The sequence below is a fragment of the Felis catus genome, chromosome A3, assembly GCF_018350175.1.
Source record: "Felis catus isolate Fca126 chromosome A3, F.catus_Fca126_mat1.0, whole genome shotgun sequence".
NCBI classification, from domain to species: Eukaryota; Metazoa; Chordata; class Mammalia; order Carnivora; family Felidae; genus Felis; species Felis catus.
In genome coordinates this window covers 5,395,409-5,417,188 of record NC_058370.1, presented here as the reverse complement: position 1 = coordinate 5,417,188, position 21,780 = coordinate 5,395,409, and the positions used below count along the sequence as shown (strand labels likewise).

Here is a 21,780-nt window from a genome sequence, read left to right as displayed (position 1 = left end):
CACTTGCGGGGATCGGTCTGTCTCCTCTTCCCTGGGCTGCGGGCGGAGCTGGGTGACACGGCGGGGGTGGGGATTTGGACCGCACGGGTAACGCTCATAGTCGGGACAGTGTCCTGGGCCGCAGGGACTTTCTCGGAGCCGCACACTGGCTCGCACCGCGGGGCACGCGCAAGGCTCGCCCGCGGATCTGGATCCGTTGGAGGGAAATGCGACACCCCCACACCGGGGCCTCCCCCCCCCCCCCGCCCCGCGGCTGATGTGGGCTCGAAGACAGTGGCAACGCCCTTGAGATCAGCCTCGTGAAATGCAAAAGCGAAGTCAAGGTTTTACTTGATCTGTTGTGGCAAAGACGCAAATCTCAACATTTTCGCGGAGGTGAGGGGCCGGAGCCTGTAAACGATTAGCGCCTTGGCGGAACTCGGCTGATGAGCACGCTTCCGTCCTGAGTGCCCACGAGCAGGCCTCCACACTGGGGCCACTCCAGACCACTCCCCTGCTCTGTGGTTGCCGGTAGGAGAGGAAGGCCATCTCCGGGCTTCTGGCCCGACAGAAGTGAGGACAAGTGACGGGTGTGATGGCCTCAGCTTGCCCAGGGGTGCCTCCTTCCTCTCCCCTGCCCTCCCCTCCCCTCCCCTCCCCTCCTCTCCTCCCCTCTCCTCTCCTCGCCTCTCCTCTCATCCCCTCCTCTCCTCTCCTCCCCCCCTCTATTCTCCTCCCCTCTCCTCTCTTCCTCTTCCTTCTCCTTCCCTCCCCTCCTCTCCTATCCTCCTCACTCCCGCATGGACAGCCCAGTTGAAGGCCTCCAACAAGATGTGTGGGGCTCAGCTGGCAAAAAAAAAAAAAAAAAAAAAAAAAGCCTCCTGGGGAAGCAACCATTTACTTAGCAAAAAAGGCTCCAGAAGAAATACTGACATTAAATCACAGCACGAAAGCATTGAGGGGCTAAGTGTGTCCTGGCAAGAGAAGGGCTGCAGTGCAGCTGGGAGGGGGGGCTGGGGGGGGGTGGCTGGTGTGCATGCTGCTCAGGGCCCAGCAGCACAGGCAGCAGAGAACATGGGAGACAACTGCTGTGTGACTGTCCCTGCACTAGAGAGTGCTCATTTCCTTCACAGGGGACCAAATCAGCAGACTTATAGTTAGTCTCCACTCGTCTGTTCATCCACATATCCACCCACCTACCCATCCCTCCAAACATTTGTCCATCCTTATATCCATCCATCTGCCTGTCCATCCATCCATCCATCCATCCATCCATCCATCCATCCATCCTTGCATCCATCCATCCATCCAGCCAACCAGCCAGCCAGCCAGCCAGCCAGCCAGCCATGTATCCATCCATCCATCCATCCATCCATCCATCCATCTACCCAGCCAGCCATGTATCCATGTATCTACCCATCCCTCCACTTATCCATCCATCCACCCATCCATCCACTATACATCCATCCATCCATCCATCTATCCATCCAACATCCATATATACATCCTTCCACCTATCCATCCATCCATCCACCCACCTATCCATCCATCCATCCATCCATCCATCCATCCATCCATCCATTTACCCATCCACCCATCCACCCACTTGCCCGTCCATCCATCCCTGTATCCATCCATCCATCCATCCATTCAACTATCCATCCATCCACCCATCCATCCACCCCACCCACCTATCCATCCATCCATCCATCCATCCATCCATCCATCTATCCATCTATACATCCTTCCACATATCCATCCATCCATCCACCCATCTATCCATCTGTCCATCCATCCATCCATCCATCTATCCATCCATCTATCCATCCATCCTTCCATCCATCCACTTATCCATCCACCCATCCACCCACCTGCCCATCCATCCATCCCTGTATCCATCCATCCATCCATCCATCCATCCATCCATCCATCCACCCATCCACCCACCCACCTATCTATCTATCCATCCATCGATCGATCAATCGATCCATCCATCCATCCATCCATCCATCCATCCATCCATCTATATGTCTACCCAGCCAGCCATGTATCCATGTATCTATCCATCCATCCACTTATCCATCCATCCATCCATCCATCCATCCATCCATCCACCCATCTATCTATACATCCTTCCACCTATCCATCCATCCATCCACCCATCCATCTATACATCTTTCCACCTATCCATCCATCCATCCACCCACCTATCCATCCATCCATCCATCCACCTATCCATCCACCCATCCACCCACTTGCCCATCCATCCATCCCTGTATCCATCCATCCATCCATCCATCCATCCATCCATCCATCCAACTATCCATCCATCCACCCATCCATCCACTCACCCACCTATCTATCCATCCAGCCATCCAGCCAGCCAGCCAGCCAGCCAGCCATCCATCCTTGTATTCATCCATCCATCCATCCATCCATCCACCCATCCACCCATCCATCTATCCATCTATACATCCTTCCACATATCCATCCATCCATCCACCCATCTATCCATCTGTCCATCTGTCCGTCCATCCATCCATCCATCCATCCATCCATCCATCCATCTATCCATCCATCCTTCCATCCATCCACTTATCCATCCACCCATCCACCCACCTGCCCATCCATCCATCCCTGTATCCATCCACCCATCCATCCACCCACCCACCTATCTATCCATCCATCCATCCAGCCAGCCAGCCATCCATCCATCCATCCATCTATCTACCCAGCCAGCCATGTATCCATGTATCTATCCATCCATCCACCCAATTATCCATACTCTGGGGAGGAGTGAATGAGGAAGCTTGCTGTGGGAGTAGAGGAGCTGGCACTTGGTCTAATCACTTGCTCAAAATCAGTGATCCCAGGAAGAAATTGAGGTTAAGGAAGGGGACAGATTCTTTCTTTGCTCCCTTCCTCTCTTTCCCAAATACTGTTCCTGTTCATTCATTTATCCATTCATTCACTGGGGACCTGCTACCCTTCTCCCCCAGGCATCGTGCTAGGCATTAAGGGAATGGGGTGAGGCTGACGCACTGCCCGGATCTCATGCACTTATGCTGTAGCAAATGAGGCAAATAAATAGGATACATGTACGATAATCGCAGGTAGAGGTGGGTGCTTTGCAAAACGAGCAAACGTGTGTATAGGAATCCACCTTTAGAAAGCAAACTCTGGAAAGGCTTCCTTGAGGAAATGAGGGTGAGCGGCTCTGAGGACATGTGGGAACAGAGTGTTCTATCAGTGGGAACAGTGTGTGCAAAGGCCCTGGAGTAGGAAGGTGCTTGGTACCCACAAGATGCTGCGAGAGGGTCTGGCAGGCAGTGAATGCTCAGCTGGGGTCATCATGGGCTCCCAGAATGGTGCCTCCAGCCTCTATTTCCCACACGGCCCCTCTCTCCGATCTCTCCATCACAAGGAGCCATTTTTCTTCTTTAGCAGTCCAGTTCAAAGGTTTCCCAAAACATCATTAATGCTCAACAAAGGGAAACCACCAGGCTGCCTATGCAGGAAGATCGTGGACAGCTTGCCAGTTACCAACTGGAGATAATTAAATCAAGAGTTTACAACAGCCCCCTCAGGACCAGGCATGCTTTTTCTCTTCCCTCCTGGTTTGCTGCCTGCAACGTGGAGAGGGAAATGCATTTGTCCCCAGGAGAGAGGAGGGAAAGCACAAGAATCGTGAGGAGCAAGGAGCCAGCCTCCAGGCCTTGCATTGATTTCCCGATCAGCAGGAAAGTGCTGTCAGTCGCCAAGCACGGAGTGTGTCGTTGGGCCACGTTCCCACAGTAGGAAGCCGTGTCCCTGGCCACTGCTGGCTTTTCTGGAAACAGCGTGGCTCCCAGGGCCCCGGGACTCTCGGTAGTCACCACGACTGCATTTTTCCGAGGGATCAGCGTTTGGTCGACACCGGCTGAGGGTTTTGTTCTCACTAATTTCATTCTCCCAAAGGCTCCCCAAGGTAAGTCTTAGTCTGTTGCATTGTCGAGGAAGCTGGGGCTCAGAGAAGGAAAGGGATTTTTCCAAGTCACAGAATTAAATGTTAAAGCCAAGATGCAAATCCTGATTTTTGCCGGCTCTGGCTTTCTCTGTGATTCTCCCCCGTGCTCCCCAAATAAAGGATGAACCCTGGGCTCTGCGTTAGCTTGGTTGCGTGCCAGCCCCATCATGGGTCCCTTGCCTGCCTCTGCCAGCTTCCTCCACGAGTCCCCAGGAGCAATTCTTCTGAGCAATGAGGCTGGGAGCCTCCCAGGGCACAACTTTTGTGAGTGGGAGGTCAGGAGTGGTTTGATCAAGGCTCTAGGGACTGCCTCCCTGCTGCCCCATTCACAGGCGCTCACGAGGACCCAGGAGCACAGGACTCTGGGGGACCCAGCAATGGGAAGACAGAAGGAAGTACAGGGTACGTGTGTTATGTCTACGACTGAATAAGTAGAAGCCTGGATACCCATGAGGCCGCGCTCGCTCTGAACCAGAACTTGTTTCTAACACAGAAAGAAGGCAAAGTTGTCCTAGGAAACACCGACAGCCGAAGACTCCTGTCCTGTCCTTCCTTCTACCTGCCAACCACTTATGCTGAAAACAGCTGAAAATAGAGCCGAGGAAGGAGACGGAGAGGTAAGGCAGCCACGGCTCCTTTTCCTTTCTGTCTGTCCGGACTCCTCAGTAAGCCCGAGACAGAGAGTGTGGGTAGAACGTGCGCGTGTCAGGAAGTGAAACAAAACAGCCCAGTTAGTTCCGTGTGGTGTTTCTCCTGTTCTGGTGAGAACAGAATACATGTGCCGATTCCAGCCACGCATCACAGACTGTGTGGTTTTGGTGAATCTGCACATGAGTTAAAAGCTCGTATATTTGTATTTGAAAGTGACGTTGCACCGTAGGAAGATGACTGATAACATTCACGCCGATGATTGGAAGGGGTTTGTTTCCTTAGGACCACTTCACACCGCGAGTAGAAAACACCATCCAAGTCCAGGGGGAGGCCACACAGGAGGACAGCGCGAAGTGCCTCCTGGTCTTTCAGTGGCCTGTTTCCGTGTCTTTGGAACAAGGGGCCCCACCGTTTTATTTTGCACCGGCTCCCACAAATTGTGTAGCTGGAAGCAGGGCCCCGGTTCTTGGGTGTTAGCGACCAGGTCCCTGCCCTATTTGCCCTTGGAAATTAGGCAACTGGGCAGGGGTGCGGGGGGTAAAGATAAAGAGAGCCAGTTCTTGCTACGAGCCCCAGGGCCGTGGCACGTGCTTTGCCTGAGTGGCTTCACTGAATGTTCCCAAGGGCCCCGGGAAGTCATTATCCCCGATTTACAGATGAAGAAACTGAGGCTCGAGACACAGATTGGCTTGTGCCAACTGGTGGGTGGTAAGCCGATGCTGGGATGTGGATCTGTCTCCTAAGCCCCGGGTTTTCTCCATCGCCCTGTCGTCCCATTTGGCAGATGTGCAAACCAAATCACGTCACGGGGGCTCTTTGCTTTGCAAGATGTTTCCTCTCCGACTTTGGCTCCTGAAGTTCAGAGAGACACAGAATGGGGAGGAGAGATTGGAAAAAAAAAGCGGCAGGTTTCCGTGTTTTATTTATCGTCAGATGTTTCGTCGTGCCCTCGTCTCAGCCCGGTTTGAATCCGTTGGCCTTGGCCAGGCAGGTCAGAGTACGCGCAGCCGCGTGCCCAGGACGGAGAGCGCCAGTGTCCGCGTTAATTATATTTTCCCGTCTGCCGGTTCACTCCTGTTTGGGTGAGCCTGGCTATTCTCGAAACAAACGGCAATATAAAATTGAAAACAGCTAGCATTCCCGAATCAATTTTCACGTCTTCTGACTTCGAAGCACGCTTTATCTCCTCCTCCTGCACTGGCCTGGGGATGGGGCGGCTTCACGCTCGCCGCGCAATTTCCCGGGGAGCAACTCAGTCATCTGCCGCCTCTCCGTGACTCCGCGCCCCTCCGAGCCCTTAAATAAAAGCAAGAAGTGCCAAGTCCCCCCACTTTATTAAACCGTGTGGGCAAAGGAGCGCAGGGAAGATGTATAATTTATTTTCTGAACTGGAAAGACAACCGCAAAGAATCCAACCTATAATTGTGAGGATAATCACTCGCATTACTGAGCCGTGGTTGTCTGCTGCGTGCGGAGGGCGCTCGCACGTGTCAGAAGGGCGACACCCGGCAGAGAAGCACGCTTTCCTGCCACGCTACTGAGAACCGGGTTTTCTTGAAACGCACACGTCTTCGGACGGAGGCGTAACGCCCAGAGAGCGCACGGGTCTTGCGAAACATGCCCCTCCACGCATTTCTGCACCCGGCACGTGCACATTTTGTATTTTGCACATATGCGCGTGCCCGCCTGACCCCCCGGTGACCAAGACGCGGAGCATGTCGGTGCCCACCCTGCCCCCTGCCATGGTGAGGGCTGTCCTGCTTTCCGTCCCTGCACATCGGTTTTTCTTGCTCTTGAACTTTGTATCGAGGGAGTCGTAGGACATGTGGCCTTTGCCATCTTTTTTTTCTTTTTTACGCACTCTTTGTTATTTAAAAAAATGTTTTTTAAAGTCAATTTATTTTTGACAGAGACGGAGTGCAAGCATGAGCCGGGGTGGGGCAGAGGGAGGGAGACACAAAAGCCCAAGCAGGCTCCAGGCTCCGAGCGGGGCTCGAACTCGCGAACCGTGAGATCACGACCTGAGCCGAAGTCGGACGCTCAACCCACCGAGCCACCCAGCGGCCCCTCTTCCTTATGTTTCCACATTTCTCCCCGGTCTGGTGCGTGAGTGGAGCTTTGTTCTTTTTTCACTGCCGCAGAGTATTCCGTGGTGTGACTGCGCCACGGGCGGATTCATCCACTCGGCTGCGGGTGGGCATGGCAGGCGTCTCCCGCTTTCTGGTTGCTGAGAACGGAATCCTTGTGTTGCTGGCATTAAAAGCGGGCTCCTCCCCCACGCACACGCGCACGGTGACCTCACCAGCACCCTCTGGCTCGCTGCGTGGCGACCGGGAGCCAGGAGAGCCAGCTGCCCCCCGCGCCTGGCTGCAAGGCTTTCGGGAAGTGAACTCGTCATTTCTGACCCACCGGCTCCTTCTGTGCGTTCCCGGGAGGTTTCGCTTCCCTTCCTGGTTCCCGGCAGCACGGTTGCCTTTATTCGGAGTTAACTACTAGACCTAATTAAACAGCATCATCTCCTCGGAGTGGCTGCTTTCCTCCCCTTCTGAATACAAATGCAACTTCCATGCCGTTAACATTCAGGTCAGTGTATCAGAATCAACCTCTTTCAAAACCCAAAGGCCAAAGGGATTTCAAAGGCAGTCCCACACCCGCCCCTGCACCAGGACGTGCGCCGCCGACCCCCCTCCCGGGAGCAGCTGGAGGAGGAGGACTCGACTCATGGCCAAGTTGGCCAGGCTGGGTTTGCTTGGGGGGGGGGGGGGGTCCCCGGTGGTCGGACCCCACGGTGTGGGCCCCATCTGTGTGCCATTCCACTCCCTCTCCGCGTACTTGGGGCTCTGGAATCCTCGCGATTCTGTTGATCTGGTCTCTTCGTCGGCAGCTGTCGGTCCAGGGCCTGGTGGGTGCCGGGCACGGGGCCGCGCCCCGCAGATACCGCGGTGCGCCGGGCACGCGCGTCGGGGAGGCAAAGAGAGAACGGGAACACCCAGCTCTGTGCCTGCCGATGGGGTGGTTGTGACAAGGAAGTGGCAGGGGACTGGGAAGGTACTGTGGGATTCTGACTAGGCTGGGGCTGGGGAGTGGCCGGGACTAACACGAGGCTGAGGACGGTCCCGGGCCCTTCGAGGCCTGGCAGGTAAACCCCTTTGCTAGAGGGTCTGGTGGTCCAGCCTCAGGCCTCGGACCCCTTCCCTCGCAGGTCGAGGGCCCCTTATCATACGTAAAAACGCTAGACTGGTTCCTGGTGTTGGTGGCAGGCAGGATAACTTTTGTCAGGATTCTAACACGTACTTGGGTGTGGTGAGAATTAGACGAGATCAGTAGCCGTCCGTGTCTCTCCCCCCGCCATCTATCACGGTTGAGGGTTAAGGGGAGCCGCACTTCACTTTGACCTAGAAAAGGTCTTTTCCTGTTTTGGAAGTGCGTGGCCATTGTGATCGGTTTTTGGAACACGACCGTCACGGTTTGGGACTCACTTTGGCTTTCTGTCTGGAGGCGATCGTTTCCTATTTACTTTGCAGGCCTCTCTGACCCTCGGGGCTGCGCTCCTCCCTGTGCCCTGCGCTCTGCCAATGGGTTCTGCTGTGTCCCTGGGCGGGTGGCCCCTGGCTGCTGGCTCCGGGAGGAGGGTCCTGCTCAAATCCTGCAGCTAAAGAAACAGGCCTGAGATGGGGAGCTGTGGATAAACCTGGAGGAGTGTGTGTGTGTGTGTGTGTGTGTGTATGGGAGGAGACCAGAGGCAACCGCTGATGATTGGATGGGGAAGGACACGCTAAGACTGGGAAATAGAGAAGAAAAAACCCCAAATGTGGCTGTTTTTATCATTTCATTCCAGAATGGAAACTTCTGAAAAACTTCGAGATACGAAAATAATGCATGCTCATTGTACAAAAACAAAAACCTGATGGGGCACCTGGGTGGCTCAGTTGATCAAGCGTCTGGCTCTAGGTTTCGGCTCAAGTCATGATCTCACAGCTTCGTGGGTTCGAGCCCACGTCGGGCTCCGTGCCAGACAGAGCTGAGCCTACTTGGGATTCTCTCTCTCCCTCTCTCTCTGCCCCTCCCCCACTCATGTGCGCGCGCACGCTCTCTCTCTCTCTCAAAACAAATCAACTTAAAAAAAAAACTTAAAAAAAAAAACCCTGATATTTAAAAAGCCATCAAGAAGGAAATAAAAATTACTTGGAATCTCATTCATTGGACCACTACTATGACTTTGGCATGTGTCTTTACAGAATTATTTTGCGATACGTTCAACAAGAAGGAAAAGTTCTGAAGAGGTAAAATACTCACGTGATTCAAAACCAAACTACATAAAAGGCAAGTACAGTTTTGCTCCCGTCGCTGGTCCCCTGGGACGTGGAGACTGTCCTACGTCCGCGATTAAGATGCCCCCCATTTTTAAAATCAGCTGCCTGATGTTCCATTGTGTGGCGGTGCTGTGACTTCTTCAATTAATCTTCCTAATACTTTCCTCGGCCTGAAAAAATACACCCTCACGCACGTTTTCAACAATATCAAGGCTTTTTTACCCACATGACTTTAACTGCTTTTGTTGTTGTTGTCATCGTTGGCTGCTTTCCATCCCGGGCGGACGTGAGGACACGTGTCCCACTTGTCACTATCCCTGCCTACGACCCACCTTTTCACCCTTGCTGATCGGACACTCAAACTGTAGTGTGATTACTTCGAGGCATGTGTGACTTAACACTTGTCTTCATAAGGAGAGACTGAGACCCTAGCACACGATTTAAAAAAGGGGTGGCAGAAACTTCCGGTTATAAGATAAAGAAGTCACGGGAAAGGTGCCACACGGGGGATACAGCCGATGGTATTGTAGTAACGTTGTAAGTGACAGCTGGCGACCTCCCTTGTGGTGGGGACTGCTGAGTAATGTGTGGCCTTGTCCAGTCACTATGCTGTGCACCTGAAACGAACGCAATATTGTACGTCCACTGTGCTTCGGTAATACATATATATTTTTTAATGGGATGGGTTCCTCGGTGGCCTCGCCTTCCGGTGGCCCCGCCCAGCCTGTTTCTCTGGAGCACAGAATCTGGGTCCATGAGCTGGCTGGGAGGCACAGCGGCAAACCTCTTGCCCTGGAGGATTATTCTGTGCTTTCTGAGTTTATCTGGATTGGGTACTTCGGACTAGAGTACAGGGTATTTCTTCACCGTCTTCAGACAAGCTAGTATCTAGCATTTTCTGAGTGATTTTCGGGGCCACGCGTCAAATCCAAGATTTCTGCATGGACTGTCTCACTGAATGCTTCTGAGAGCTTTGTGAAGATGTGCTTTTCATCGTCCCCATTTGATGGACGAGGAAGTGGAGCGTCACAGCCTTCAATGGGCTTCCTCAAGGTGACTCCATAGTAGGTGGCAGGGCTGGGCTTTTACTCCATTTTTTCTTACGAAAAACTATCAAATATACAGAAGGGTTGGGAGGAGAGTACTCACCGCCTAGATTTAACAAGTTGAGTTTTGGTCACGTTTGTTGTGTCTCCGTAAGTGTGTGTGCATGTGGGGGTATGTGTTTGTGTGTGAGTGTGTGTGTGCGTGTGTGTGAGTGAATGGTGGCCACTAACTTTCCCTTGTGAAAAGTTCCATTTTCTCCTTGATATTATTCTACTGGGCATGATTTTGGTCCCTTGCAAAGAACCTGCTCTCTCAACAACCTGTCACCTTGTGGTCTTTCTGTCCACCGACGAGCCTGTTTTGAATCAGTTCCTTCCCTGGGACTGTAAATGGTGGAGTTGCTAATGCTCTTTCCTCTTGAGCTGAGCTGGCCTTTCGACCCAGAGAAGAGCGTCCTTCAACCACCAGGACAAGCCAGTCCTTCCGAAAAAGGCTGGGTCCCCGGGACCGGGATTTGAGCACAGATCCCTCAACCCCAAGATCCAGAGTGGACGCTCTCCCCCTCCCTCCCCACACAGCGCATCAAAGTTTCATCTCTTCCAGATTCTAGAAAAATCTTCCAACGTCACGTGGCCGCTTGAAAGGTTTCCCGAGTCCCCTCCGCGTCCCCAACAAGAAAAGTGTCAGGAACATTCATTCCAGGGCTGCTTCTAAGAAGGGTGTGACTTGGTCCCTTTGGGGACCAGCTTGGGTGTGGCTGGCCGAGGGCTTCTGCGGGGGGGCCTGAAGGCGCGGGGCTTCAACCCCCACTGAGCCAGCTGTGTGGCTTCGGTTGGGTGACTCAGTCTCTCAGAGTCTCAGTGTCCCTGCCCCAGGGATCGTGACGGTGACATTCACCTCAGAGGCTGGGGATGATGATCCCATGGGATAGTGTACACGAAAGGGCCCAGTGAAGAGTAGGACCACATCAGACTGTGGCTCTATTAATATGAGGGACATCAACTTTAAGAAATGGATGAATGATGGGGCGCCTGGGTGGCTCAGTCGGTGGAGCGACTGACTTCGGCTCAGGTCATGATCTCATGGTCTGTGGGTTCAAGCCCCGCGTCGGGCTCTGGGCTGACGGCTCAGAGCCTGGAGCCTGCTTCGGATTCTGTGTCTCCCCCTCTCTCTGCTCCTCCCCCGTTCACGCTCTGTCTCTCTCTGTCTCAAAAATAAATAAACATTAAAAAAAAAAAGAACGGTTATTGAACACCCATGCGTACCAGGCACTTTCCTATTTATCTCTCGGTTTTTGGTTTTGTTATTTCCTCCACGGCAACCATGCCATAGTTCTGTGGTTTTGGTAGCATCGAGAGGGACTCCTGGTCGCAAGCGGTGGAAAACCCATCTCTACCTAGTCTAAGCAAGAAGGAGAATTTGCTCCTGTAAAATGGCTCTCGCGTAACTGGCTTAGGCTTCAGGTGTGGCTGGATCAGGAGCCTCAAGCGAGGTGACTACCGCTCGGCCTCTCTCGCTAACCCTGCCTCTGGGCACTGCTCTCCTGTGTGGTGGCCTCAGCCGCCACCCAGCTTCCTCCTCCTGGCGACAAAACGGCTGCCAGAGGCTTCAGGATTTCCTCCGCCCACATCGCGGTTTAAGTGAAAAGAGAGTGCCTCTGACCTGGCTGTGGCAGAAGTCCCAGCGAAGTCTCTCCCTGGCCTCTGTGGGTGATGACAGCAGCCCTGAGCCGATCACTGTGCCTGGAGGGACCCAGTGTTCTGACTGATCATGTCGGGACCAGGAGCCACCCTGAGACTCACATGTGGGGTCAGCTCCACTCCCCAAAGGAAAATGGGGCGCTGCTCCCAGAGGAGGGGGGATGGAGGCTGGACAGACAACACCGCGCTCGGGTCTGTGGGGGGCCTGGGTGATGACGGTGGGGCCAGCAAGCAGCAGAAGGGGAGAGTCACCAGGGACGCTTGGGACAAAGACCACCGACTCCCGCCGAACTCTCGGCTTACGACATGATTTATATTTAGCACGAGGAAAGCTGTCAGGCCCTGAAATATGCACGGGTTGGAAGAGCCAGGAGGGAGAGAAAGTGCAGATCCTACATGTGCCAGCGAGGAATTAATTAGAAATAAACCCCTTACGAGAAGCTGCCTGAACTCGGTTCTGCTTTTGATCTGGCGGCCAACGGATGACTCTGGGGTTTGTCTGCCAGGCAGCGAGCACCTGGGCCTCCCGGGGGGGCCCCCGAGAACCCGCGGAGCTGCCCCCGCCCCGACAGGTGGGGAAGGCGGGGCGCCACCTTCCTCTGCCTCACCCCGTGATTGCCTCTCCTCTTGGGGGGGACTCCCTCCCGTGGGCCCTGGGAATCAAGACACCACCCGAGTGCCTGTCCCTGGGGAGGTGGGATTGTTTACAGAGCCGGGGAAGGGGGGGGGGCAGACTGCCTGGGGGGGGTCCTTGCAGGTGCTGCCTCGGGGCAGCCGGCCCCAGTGCCCTGATCGTGGCTGCTGTCCAGTCTCACTTCCCGGCCTCTCCTGGGCCACAGCTGGACCCACAGTAGGCGCTAAATGCCAATTAGCATCAAAGACTGAGCTGGAAAGAACTTGAAGCCACAGTGATCTTTTCAAAATGTGACAACTTACCGTGTCACACCCTCTGCTGCAAATGGCTTGGTGGCTCCTCGTGTGGCCCCGGAGAAAGCACCCCTCCCCCCACCCGCGGGCCTGCCCACCCCCCCATCTCTCCCACCCCCCTCCTAATGTGCCGGGGTCCCAGTCCCCCCCCCTGCACCCTAGTGTCTGTGGGCCTTCACTCAGGCTGGACTTATCCCCCCTCACAACCTGTGCCCTGCGGCTCCCTCTTTCTGGAACTTTCTGGCCCCCCAATCTTACTGGTTGGGTTCTCCCTGTGATTTGGATCTGATGTCCCCCGTCATTTCCTCGAGGACGGCCCAGGGTGTGAGTTGGAGGTCCTGGGCCCAGTGCTGACAGTCCAAGGTGGAAACTGGGGGGGGGGGGTCCTGGGTCCTGCCCTGACAGCCCGGGGAGGGACAGGCTGGCAGCCGCTGCGGGCACCGGCCTCACTCAGCAACCCCATGGTTAAATCGCCATTTGTCCCAGGCCCTCTGGAGCCCAGGTGTCCTTCCGACCGGCTGGTTCCTGAGCCCCTGGGTATCCCGTTAACAAACTCCTGGTCAGCATCGATCGTGGCTGCTCAGCCCCTCGCTTCCCCAGCACGTAGACCTGCCAAATGCATCTGGGTCTGTGGGGAGGCGCGTGGGCTCAGGCTGGATGTGGAGGGAGGTCAGGGCCCAGGTGCCGCGGGCAGGACGAATCTACCCCAGATGCCTTCCCCTGGAGCCCTGGGGAGGGACGGCACGCGCACTCTGTGACAGGGGCTTGTGCAGAGATTATGCCTGAGAGCTTGTTGAATTCTAGTTCAGGAAACTGAGGCACAAGGAAGCAAAGTGACATGTTCACATTTCTGCAGCTCGAGGGTGGCCAGGCCGGGACTGAACCCACAGCCGTCTGCGTGTACGGACGAGGTCTCCTCCAAACCTGACTTTGAGGGTCCCTCTGGACCAGAAGTCGGTGGGTGTCCTTTCTAGAACAATCCTTGCCAGCAGTTTCTCTCATGCCCTTTGCAGGGACCAGCCCCTCCCTCCACACCACCACGTCCTGGGGTTGATCTAACTCCGACCCAATCGCGTGGGTCCACCCTTTGGTCCAGCTTCCAGAACCCTACTCAAGATTCTGACTCCATCCGTTTTTAATTTTTTTTTTCCCCCTGTGAAGACAGGAATTCAGGGATATTTATCTCGCCGGGTGTGTGAAAGCTTAAATAAAATAAGCTTTATCTGTTGGAAGCCGTCAACTGATAAAAAAGGAAAGAATTAAGCATATTTCTATTTAATGAACTCTCCAGGCAGAGGCAGATTTCAGTCTTTTGGTTTTAGCTGTTCTGTGCAGAAATAGCCGTGTGCCGTCTGAGAACTGCCTTGGGACTCCACTCTCTGACTCCCCCCACCCCACCCCAGCCTGTCTAGACACCCCAGACATCCTGTAAACAGAGAAATTGCCGGGGAGGCAGCAGCATGGACGCTGGGGGATGTTTGTCACTTTGGGGACAGCCGAATGAAGATTCACGGTCACGGCATGTTCTCCTCGGGACAGAAACAACCAGTTACCTTCCTTTCCCGGAGCTCTGTCCTGGGTCAGGGCTCCGTGCAGGAGAGCCTTGCTCCCTCCCTCCTGGCCTCTTTCCAGGACGGCCTCCTGAGGGTGCCGGGCCACGGGGGCTGGGGGTGAGGCGGGCGCCGTGATCCGCCGAAAGGACAGGAAATTCAAACCTGCAGAGATTACACTACGCATGCCCATGTCCACTGCCCCTCCCCTGGCCAGGCCACCTGATTCTCCCACCTGGATCACGGCAGGGGCCTGTCCCTGGTCTCCCTACTCCTGTCTTCACCCCACCATGCTTTACAGTACAGGTCGCACCTCCGTTCAAAACACCGCAGTGTTCCCACTGCTCTTAAAACGGGCAGGACCTGGCTCCCCAGGACGCCCCACGCGCCCAACCTCACCTCCTGCTGCCGGGCCCCGTGCTCACGACGGCCAGCCCCGCTGGCTTCCTCGCAGTGCCTTGCCAGAGTGGGGTTTGTGTCGTGGGGGATGGGTAAGTCTCCAGAGGTCCGTGATGTGGTGGGAGCGAGTTGGAGGCTGGAACCCGGGGCCCTAACCGCTGCTCGAAGAGTCTGGAAGAGCCCCTGCAGAGGTAAGACCGGAGCCAGGTCCTGAAAGGTGAGCCCAGGCTGGCCCCGGTTGGCCCGTGGATGTAGAGAGAAGGCGAGAGCTTTTTCTCCTCTTCTTGGCTGCGCTCTGACTTGCTTTGTGACCTTGGCCACGTCCTTCCCCTTGCGGGGCCTCAGGGACCCCAGTAGTCAAGTGTGGGGAGCCTCAGAGACACCTTCTGGAGCTTGGGCCTTGGTAGGGAAGGAGGCGGTTCTCCTGCCCGCCCGCCCTGGCCCCGCTGCCCCGAGCATCTTGCCCGAGGTAGGCCGGGTAAACACCGGGTTGACCCCAGGACGGGCCAAGGTCGGGGCTGTGGGCAGATGGACCTGTGTCGGGTGTTGTCCCCAACCGCCCCCCTCCCCCCGGACCCATGGCGCTGGGCTCACAGCTGGTGACAACATTTCGAGGGGACGCCTTGATGCTTTGTCAGGTGGTTGATGAGCGCTTCCAGAATCCTGACCCAACAAGGCGATGATAAAATATGCGTTCTCAGGGCACGGAGGCCCCGACAGCCCATTATGGGAGACATTACCTTGTTTGAATTTAGAAATGAGGTCGTGGGGGCGACATGTAAATGCAGTCTCTGTTTGCCTCTGGGGCCAGCCGGCCTCCCGTTTCACGTGGAGACTCCGAATGCCAAGTTTACATTAGGTTTCAGGATGTTTGCGCCCCTTCAGCTGATGTCTGGAAAAGTGCGGGCGCCCCGTGGCTTCCTGGAGCCCTGGGTTTGCCTAAAACTCTCTGGAATCTGGGAAAAGCTTCGAAGGAAACATCCCAAGCCCCCGTTTCTGATCCTCAGAATAACTGCAACGAGAGAAAAAAAAAAAAAGTGTCCCCTTGCAAAAGTCTGGCTGGCTTCCCCCCCCCTCCGCACAGGCGTGCCGGGCGAGCTCAGGATAAGGCAGGGGCGCCAGTGCCTGGGGGGCTGCGGGGGAAACCTCCTGGCACCGGCCTGCACAGCTCAGGCCTGTCGCATCTTAACCAGAAGCTTCTATCAGACGGGAACGCCAGCCACGTTTGTTTAGAATAAGAAACGCCTATCAAGGAGAAGGAGTGAATCAACAGATGAACTTAGGGGAAGGGAAGGACACAGAAGATAAAAACAGAGGCGGAGAAAACCCACGAGAGGCCCCTAAATACAGAGAACAAACTGAGGGGTGCCGGAGGGGAGGCGGGTGCGGGCCGGGCCGGATGGGGGATGGGCATTCAGGAGGGCACGTGTCGGGATGAGCGCTGGGCGTCGTACGGAAGGGATGAATCCCTGGGTCCTACTCCTGAAACCAGGGCCACGCTGTATGTTGACGAACTCGAGTACTGAAAAACCAAAAACAAAAACAAGAATGAGTGACCAGCCCATTTCTCTTCACAGGCAGACCCCGCGCTGGAAGACAAAGCCAGAGTTGTGGCGTGCCGAGTTGCGACAAGAGACGTTTCTCAGGGCGCCTGGGGGGCCCAGTCGGTTGAGCGTGGGACTTCGGCTCAGGTCATGATCCCACGGTTCGTGAGTTCGAGCCCCGTGTCGGGCTCTGTGCTGACCGCTCAGAGCTTGGAACCGGATTCTGATTCTGTGTCTCCCTCTCTCTCTGCCCCTCCCCTACTTGGGCTCTGTCTCTCAAAAATAAATAAATGTAAAAAAAAAATTAAAAAACGAGAGAGAGAAAGAGAGAGAGAGAGAAGTTTCTCAGCTGATTCAAATGTTTCCTGGCATCGGTCCAAGGAAATACTAGTAAGGCTCTCATTCAGTGTGTACTGGCATTGTTTAGCATGCTGAATCATTTCAACCACAGGACCTTTGCATGTGACAAGGTCAAACTTCTATCACAGGTCCTTGTGTGTGGCCTTGGTCACAATCACACTTTGATATTTGTGCATCTGGCAATGTGGCGGATGCCTGTCCCCTCCCCAGACTGTGCTGCCTTGGGCCGGGGTGGGGGGGGGGGGTGGACAGCTCGTTGGTTTTATTTCCTCCCGGCTGTTTCCTCAGAAATAGCACAGGGCCCAGCATGTAGTACAGCAGGGGCCCGGTAACTATTTGTTGAAAGAGTGGACAAGAACCCTGATGAGGTCGGCGTGGGCATTATTGTCCCTTCACAGATGAGAAAACCAAGAACTGAAGTCACACGTTTGGCTTGCGCGGCTGGGAAGTGGCAGAGCCGGATGCAGGCCCAGTCCGTCGCGGCCGGGAGGCCTCTGCGCATCTCCGCGCCGGTCCTCTGTGCTCTGATTTCATAAGGCACCACGCAGCCCGCAGAGGGCGAGCTCACAGCTCCATTCCCCTTTGCCTTCTGGTCTAATGTGGCTGCCGGAACTCCGGACAACACGTTCGTGTTCCGGGCAGGAAGAAGGGGGCTGGGTGTGCAACAGCTGCTGTGGACTGTCACTATTCCTGCACCTGCTGAGGGCGTGCAAGCAAGCCCCTGTGACTTTGCCGGAAGGTTTGCTCCCGGCTGGTGGGGGTGGGGGGTGAGCTGGGAGTGGCCTGGAAACCACCCTTCATGGTGAATGAGAGCCAGTGAATATCTGAGAGTGGGTCCACACCCCAGTCCTGCCTCTCGGGTGGGGGGTGGCGTGGGGGGGCTGGAATCCGAGAGGCGTGCTCTGCAAGGTCCAGCGGGGCTGAGCTCCGACTGCCCCCAGCTGTAACCTGCTCATCCACGTGCCCTGTGCTGGCTCCCTTCCTTGGACTCACCTCCACACCGCATGACCTTGACCCTGCAAAACGTCATTCGCATTGAGTTTTCGACTCAGGAGTCGGCTCGCGGGAGAACCCGGTTGAGGACAGGGGACAGGGCGGAAAGGGGCACCCGCCGCTGCCCATCTCCCCCTCGAGGAGCCCCTCCTCCCCAAGTTACAATCGCAGTGTTCAGACTCACCTCGTGTCGCTTGAGCTGCAAGGGCGGCTGGGGCACGTGGTCCACTAGCCGAGGGTTCGCCTGCTCCGGAGGGAGGCCAGGAACGTGGCTACGGGGAGGCGGCCAGCACCCTCTGCCACCGTTAGAGAAAGAATCGTCATGGGTGGTGGTGGGGGGGGGGGGTTCTGCCTTCATCCGGGACCAACGTTTCTGAGAATTCTTGTCGTTGATTTCCTGCGCCGATGTGGACCGAGCCCCTACTGAGTGCTTGGCCCTGGGATGCCGTCGAGGACCAGGCCTTGCTCTCAGTCACGTGGTGCTTACTGGGAACCGTGAGGAGGCAGCCCTGGGTGGAGGCAGGGAACCGGAGCCAACAGGGGCGGGCAGGCGGGCAGGTGCCCTTTGTCTCAAGTGCCCCACCCCTAAGCTTTTTCCTGGGGGTGACGCTGGGCGCCCGTCGGGGAGACGGCGTCATTCGGAAACACGGGGGTAACCGCAAGGAACCCGGGTCTGCGAGGCTGAAGGCTGTAGGTACATCTGGGTTGGGAGTGGGATCTGCTCAGTGCGCTGCGGTTGGCGGAGGCCGCCACCTCCAATGTGGCTGGCTGTCGTGCCGGCGCCCAAGAGCTCGGGGAGAGGGCCCCGTATCAGTTGGCAAGCGGCCTGGGGGCAGCCCCAGGACCACCTGCTCACCCTGATTGGCCAGGAACGGTCACATGACCCTGCCCAACTTCAAGGCGGCCGGGAAGCGGGCTGGGTCAGAAGGACCTGGAGAGCCGCGCGGTGGCCACCGCCCACGGGGATCGTGCTGGTGTATTTCCTTCCGGGGCTGTTTCTCTGCTTCCCCGGCCCCCGACACCCCTGTGCCCATAGAGAGCCCATGGTGTGTCGTATTGTGAGGATCGTTCTGGAATGCTCTTGTCGTGGAGAACTTTCTGCGTCAGGACCTGTACCTCTGCTTCGTGCTTTTAAAGGCTGCACCGGAGGTCCCGGTGTGGACACCCCATGGTTTATTTTGCCAGTCCCCTACCGAGGGACTTGGAAGGTGTCCGTTGGTGCTGTTATAAACAGCCCCGCGACAGATGTCCTTACCCGCGATCTTCACTGCCCAACCCTCGGAAAAACGGAGGTGCTGACTGCTGGAATTTCCCCCAGATGCTGGAGATTCATCTTCCAAAGTGACTGCATCAATACACGCTTTTACTGGCGTGGACGGCGATTCCCCACATAGCCGCCAACGGATGATATAACACTGTTTTGGGTTTTTTTTATTTTTTTTTAACGTTTTATTTATTTTTGGGACAGAGAGAGACAGAGCATGAACAGGGGAGGGTCAGAGAGAGAGGGAGACACAGAATCTGAAACAGGCTTCAGGCTCTGAGCTGTTAGCACAGAGCCCGACGCGGGGCTCGAACTCACGGACCGCGAGATTGTGACCTGAGCCGAAGTCGGACGCTTAACCGACTGCGCCACCCAGGCGCCCCGGTATAACACTGTTTAAATTTAATGTTTTAATCTGAGGGGAGGTTCTCTTTTAATGTGTTTAATTAAAACAAACAAAAAAAGAGCAGACTCCTGTTCCCTTTCTCCCAGGTCAGGTCCCATCCTAGAGAAACCACCGTGAAAAATTTGAAGGGCATCCTTCCAGATTTTTCTTTATGCATTTATGTAAAATGCCTTGTTGATCTTTGAGTGAGTGACCATTTTTCCTCCACATCCTATACCGTTCTGGGGTTTGCTCCGCGACCTGCCTCCCCCTGCCGCCCGCACCCCCAATTTTTAGCATCTTTTCCTACACTTGCTTTTAGGAAATTAAGTTTACCGACTGCTTGGATTTGCTTTGCCCTCTTTTTTCTGCCTTCTCACACGTCTACGGGGGGGGGGGGGGAGGAGGGGAAAGGAAGAAGCAGCTGATTATGGACTATCTGGGTTTTTTTCTCCCCCTTCCCGGAGCTGGAGCTCCGTGGGGCGGAGTGACCAGTGTCCAGACGTGTCCCTGGGGTGGAGGCAGGAAGGGAAGGAGGCAGGCTGGCTGCGCAGTGTCCCCCGAGGAGGCGGGGAGGCCGGAGGCTGGCTGGGGAAGGGGATGTGCACGGCAGACGAGAACCTTTCCCAACCCCGGTGGCGGCGAAGCGATCTCCTGTGGCAAAATTCAGCAAAATGCTATTAAGGATAAATTTTTTATTGTTCTGTCCTGCAGGCAGCTTGGGAAAATACCGTCGCCTCAGCATAAATGAGCTCTCCTGTCTTACTTGATTTTTAAGCGACACTTTTCTGCCCTAGTCCCGGTTCTGGAATCACAGAGCTGTCCCTGCAGCAGCCACAGAGACTGAGGGCGGAAGCTGAGGGCAGGTGTGGGGCTGGCCCTCCGTCGGACAGGGGCCGTGTCATCGTCTTCGTCTCTCGTCCCTCCTCGGCTGGGGCGCTCTCCCTCCCCATCCCGCCGGAGTGTGGGGGAGGGAAAGGGAGCAGGCAGACAGCTGTGCGACTCTGGCCAAAGACGAATCGAAGAAACCAAATGACACACAAACCAGGAACCGTGCACGCCATTTTAGATCTAGGTAAAATACCCATAGTAGTTATTTGCTTATTCACAAACTCTCATGTGGGGTTTCTTTTTAAAAAGAAATTTTAACGTTTATTCATTTTTGAGAGAGAGAGAGACACACACAGAGTGCAAGTGGGGGAGGGGCAGAGAGAGAGGGAGACACAGAATCCGAAGCAGGCTCCAGGCTCCGAGCTGTCAGCACAGAGCCCGACGTGGGGCTCGAACTCACCAACCGCGAGATCGTGACCTGAGCCAAGGCCGGACGCTCAACCGACTGAGCCCCCCGGGCGCCCCTCTTACATGGTGCTTTTTACATGCTGGGCGCTGTTGTTAATATAAACAGATACTTGTTTATTTATTTTTTCCAACAACTTGGCACCACGGGGCTTGACCATGTGGCCTGCCCTGGAGGCAGCGGCCTGGGTAACCGTGCAGCCGGTACCGGGAGGGCGCAGCCAGCTTCCACGTGGCCTTACTTGCTCCCTGGGCCTCGGCTGCCTTCCCCAGCAAAGGACCATTCCGTTCCCAGGCCCGTAAAGCACCAGCCGCCTCTGTTGTCGCATCCCCGCACCTCAGCGCCTCCCCGGGCCCCACCCCCACTGAGGTTTGGCACAGCTGGCACCTGGGCCTCGGTGGTGGGGCCTGCAGCCACGTGGGGCCCAGGTTTACTAGAGAGGAGGCTGAGATGCTCCAGTCTCTCCAGTGGCCACCCCAAAGCGGCTGAGCCGCACACCCTGAAAGTGTGGGGGAGCCGCCAGCCCCCACAGCAGAGGGGGAGGGGGAGGGGGAGGGGACGAGCCACTCTCTCCCCCGTCCTGGGGCAGACGGGTCCCAGGGGCGGGGATCCCTGCGGCCTCTCTGGGCACCTCTTCCCCGACCGAGCAGCCACCTGTGTCTTCTTAACCCTCCGAGGAGGCCCCCCCACCCCGTGAAGCTCCGTAACTGCTGTCCCCTGTCCCCCATCAGGCCGGCTTCCCCAGGGACAGCACTGCTCGGCTGGGTGTTGGCCCCGAGCTTGGCCTCTAGCTCTGCCTCCGGGGACTTCCAGCCAAGCCAGGGAGCGGGACACTTAATAACAGCCACCACCATCTCCTGGGCACTGTCTCCAGCCAGGGGCTCGCTGAGAGCTGGGTGGAGCTCAGGTGCTGTCAGCCTCACGGCAGCGCGTCCTCTGTAAAGGGGCCCGAGCTGTGGCCCAGGTGTGCATCCGGAATTTCCCTCTCAGCGTCCTGCTAGGTGTCATGGGGGGAAGGGGGGACCTGAGGGCTGGCGGCCACCGCACAGTCCCCACCAGCTCGAGCTCACTCCGAGAACTCTACATTCGTCCCCCTGAAAGCCCTGGGGAGGGGGGACATCACCATGGCCACTTTAAACACGAGGAGAACGTGGCTCGGGAAGTTTTAAAACTTCATTTATTCCTTCAGCGCAGGTCTGCTGGGTGCCTCTCTGTGCTGAGCGCGGTTCTAGATGCTGGGGAGCCAGGGCAAGAACTCCCGGTCTCTTGTGTGCGCGTGAGGGGACAGACGATAAACAGAAACAAACAAAAAATTATGACAAATTGTGAGCCGCGTTGCAAAGGCAGCTTCGCTGACATCTGAAG

General features: G+C 56.0%; 1 long non-coding RNA gene across 5 annotated transcripts; it reads right to left on the bottom strand.

Annotated features, from left to right (window-relative positions):
* Positions 1-13,882: 13,882 nt before the first annotated feature.
* On the bottom strand, positions 13,883-18,495 carry LOC123384255. Of its 5 annotated transcripts, none has more exons than XR_006595021.1 (4): positions 17,654-18,495; positions 17,470-17,492; positions 14,573-15,584; positions 13,883-14,338 (listed from the first exon to the last, which is right to left on the bottom strand). It is a non-coding gene; the product is annotated as an uncharacterized LOC123384255 (long non-coding RNA). The 5 variants fall into 5 exon arrangements; XR_006595018.1 differs by lacking the exon at positions 17,470-17,492 and having other exon boundaries at positions 14,573-15,235; positions 15,313-16,094; XR_006595020.1 differs by lacking the exon at positions 17,470-17,492 and adding an exon at positions 16,027-16,094.
* Between the last annotated feature and the right edge of the window lie 3,285 nt (positions 18,496-21,780).